Genomic DNA, 3,920 nt, shown 5'->3' with positions numbered 1-3,920 from the left:
AAACACACAGGAGGTGTAGGAAATTTTAGAGAGCGTCTTATGAAGAATAATTTTCGGAGGCAGTTCGCTGTGATAATGTCAACATGTTTGTTCCATAAGAGAGTGTCAGTAATCCAGAGTCCAAGGTATATATATTCGGTTATCTCAGACAGCATTATGTTTTCGGTAAAGTAGTTGTACAATAAAGGGTTAACTTTTAACGATATCCTCATAAAGACAGTTTTTTACCTTTCTCTATTTTAGTAATGTTTGTTTTAGTAAAAGGATCCCATATGACAATCGCGTATTCTAACATTGGTCGAAGTATGGCATTGTAAGCAAGAAAGTGCACAGGAGGTGTAGGAAATTTTAGAGAGCGTCTTATGAAAAATAATTTTCGGAGGCAGTTCGCTGTGATAATGTCACCATGTTTGTTCCACGAGAGAGTGTCAGTAAACCAGAGGCCAAGGTAATTATATTCGGTTATCTCAGAAAGCATGTTTTCGGTGTTGTAGTTGTACAATAAAGGGTTAATTTTTAACGATATCCTCATAAAAACAGTTTTGTCAAAGTTAATTTCCATTCCCTATTCATTGCACCATGTTACTATGTTTTTAAAGGCATCATTCAGTCTAAATTGATCGTCAGCAGAGGAATTTTTTTCATACAGCACACAGTCGTCAGCGTACAGCCTAATACCCACAAAAATCTGATCCACAATGTCATTTATATAAAGTAAAAACAGAAGCGGACCAAGAACTGATCCTTGGGGGACACCAGAATCAACGGGCACCTTATCTGAACTGGCCGAATTTAGTGTTACAAACTGACGTCGGTTTGTCGAATAACCCCTTATCCAGGTGAGTAGTTTGTTATTTTGCAGAATGTAGCTTAGTTTATACAACAATTTGTTATGTTAGATTTTATCGAATGCGTTCGGAAATCCATGAAAATACGTCTGTTTGTTTACCCTCGTTTATGGCTGCTGCAATGTCATGAATGACTTCGACAAGCTGGGTTTTAGTTGAAAATCCTCGGCGAAAGCCGTGATGCATACAGGTAAGTAGCTTATGTTCCTCAGTAAAAGTAGTTAGATGTTTGTGAATAATATGCTCTAAGATTTTGCAAGCTGTTGACGCTAGCGAAATGGGATGGTAATTCTGAATTAGTGTTATGTCACCAGATTTATGCAAAGCCTTGATTCTGGTATCCCGCCAACCGTCAGGTAGTGCAGCGTGATTTAAATATCTAGTGCACAGCAGATGTAAGTATTTTGCACACCACTCAGCATAACGTTTCAAGAAAGCATTTGGGATATTGCCTGGTCAGGGAGATTTTTTCACCTCAAGGCTGAACAGCAGATTCAAGATGCCATGTTCCCTTATTACCACATAAGGAATAGGAGGTACGGACACTTCAAAAGGCGGAAGACGGCGTCATTAGGCCGAAGACTAACGTCATTACGGCAATTTACGTCAAATGGTTAGGGCAGCTGAAAATTCAGCCGAGCGTTGTGCTGGGATCTGCAGTGATGTACATTTGTAAAACCTTATAAAAAATTACACGCTGTGCACGGAGTACTTAGATGCGTCAGATAATAATCAGAAGGACCTACTCTAACGAGTCGGTACGTTTGTTCAAAATCGTTCCAGGGTCCCTTTAAGCAAAACTACGGTTGTGCGTTATTACACGTCTCGTAAGATTTGGTAAAGCAGCGACATATGCGACGTTTCTCAGCCAGTTTCCGTACTGCACACTGTGTTGATTGCCTGATGTGGTAGTTCATCAATTTATTTCACTTCGCTTGTACTGGCCAAAATTGCAACTGTGTCGGTTTGTTCTTAGAATTTTTAATGAACAATATATATGTTTCTTCAATTCACAAGGGGTACCGAGTCTGTTTCCTGGAATTACACGTTGCACAGTTGTATTGCTACTTGAGGTGGTGTTTAGGCCAGAAATCCTTTAGGCACAAGGATGAGTACGTCCGGGAGTAGGAGTGAAAGATAAAGGGTTTGTTTTACATTATTTCTACTGGCTCCAGATATGGAAGCACAGTCCATGTAGGACGAGAAGAAAGGGGGTTAACCGAGGGGCCCGATTTTTATTAGTCATATCATAAGAAGCCAAGAAACACTGACACCAAGGACAACATAGGGGAAATTACTTGTGCTTAATAAATGAAATAAAGAAACGATAAAGTAATGGAAATTAAAGTGGATGAAAAAACAACTTGCCGCAGGTGGGAACCGAACCCACAACCTTCGCATTTCGCGTGCGATGCTCTACCAATTGAGCTACCGCGGCGTCGTTTTCCCATCCACTTTCTTGGGTATCTAGGTGTCCTAGTAGAACCCTGGGAGTATTAGCCAGCGCCACCACTCACAGACCTTGGCGGCGGACGTGGAACGTCTTTTTTGCCGCAGGCGTCACGAGAACGTGATCTTTTAGGGTGAAAGGCAACTGGTCAATAAACCCACATATGCTACCTGAAGGCATCAATGTTGCCGGATTCGAGACCCTCGTTATGTAATGCACGAGAAGAAAGGGGGTTAACCGAGGGGCCCGATTTTTAGTAGTCATATCATAAGAAGCCAAGAAACACTGACACCAAGGACAACATAGGGGAAATTACTTGTGCTTAATAAATGAAATAAAGAAACGATAAAGTAATGGAAATTAAAATGGATGAAAAAACAACTTGCCGCAGGTGGGAACCGAACCCACGCGAAATGCGAAGATTGTGGGTTTGGTTCCCACCTGCGGCAAGTTGTTTTTTCATCCATTTTAATTTCCATTACTTTATCGTTTCTTTATTTCATTTATTAAGCACAAGTAATTTCCCCTATGTTGTCCTTGGTGTCAGTGTTTCTTGGCTTCTTATGATATGACTACTAAAAATCGGGCCCCTCGGTTAACCCCCTTTCTTCTCGTGCATTACATAACGAGGGTCTCGAATCCGGCAACATTGATGCCTTCAGGTAGCATATGTGGGTTTATTGACCAGTTGCCTTTCACCCTAAAAGATCACGTTCTCGTGACGCCTGCGGCAAAAAAGACGTTCCACGTCCGCCGCCAAGGTCTGTGAGTGGTGGCGCTGGCTAACACTCCCAGGGTTCTACTAGGACACATAGATACCCAAGAAAGTGGATGGGAAAACGACGCCGCGGTAGCTCAATTGGTAGAGCATCGCACGCGAAATGCGAAGGTTGTGGGTTCGGTTCCCACCTGCGGCAAGTTGTTTCTTCATCCACTTTAATTTCCATTACTTTATCGTTTCTTTATTTCATTTATTAAGCACAAGTAATTTCCCCTATGTTGTCCTTGGTGTCAGTGTTTCTTGGCTTCTTATGATATCACTCCATGTAGGAGCATTTTAAAAGTGTGAGTTCACTACATGTCAGCAGACATCCGGACACGTCAGGACACACACGTCAGCAGACGTCAGGACACGCCAGTGTACCAACGATGTCCGCATTTAAAGCAGTTCATTTCCCTAAGTGACTGGCCTAGGGAATATGGTGACTGTGTCTCGACCAATCTCAATTGTTGAATCGTTCACAAAATCCCACCCTTGACGTCTCACTGTGTCGCCGGACTCCGCCTCCAATGTTGCGCGATCGCCCCCGCATACGAGCCAACGACGTGGTAATCTGGGAACGTGATGTCGACGCCGTTCCCATGGAAGTCTTCGACGTTGGCCCCTTTCATCAATTAGTGGGCGGATGAGATGAAAGAAGTTTGCAGGGACAACATGGTCACAATTAGTACATGACCGGGTAGTTGGAGAAGTATGGGAGAGGTCATCGCCCTGCAGTGGTCGTAACCAGGTTGATGATGATGATGGTGATAAGGATGGTGATCAATTAGTGGGCTCACCGGGACGATCAGCTTGTCAGGGTCAGGGTCAGTAGAGTGGACTTCGCGGTAGGTACCGCTTC

General features: G+C 43.2%; 1 non-coding gene across 1 annotated transcript; it reads left to right on the top strand.

The window, feature by feature from the left end:
* Window positions 1–3,142: 3,142 nt before the first annotated feature.
* Window positions 3,143–3,215, top strand: TRNAS-CGA (transfer RNA serine (anticodon CGA)). Its single transcript has one exon. It is a non-coding gene; the product is annotated as a tRNA-Ser (tRNA).
* The last annotated feature ends 705 nt before the right edge of the window (window positions 3,216–3,920 follow it).

The sequence above is a fragment of the Dermacentor variabilis genome, chromosome 3 (assembly GCF_050947875.1).
Source record: "Dermacentor variabilis isolate Ectoservices chromosome 3, ASM5094787v1, whole genome shotgun sequence".
Taxonomy (NCBI): Eukaryota; Metazoa; Arthropoda; class Arachnida; order Ixodida; family Ixodidae; genus Dermacentor; species Dermacentor variabilis.
This window is presented reverse-complemented; position numbering and strand designations above follow the sequence as displayed.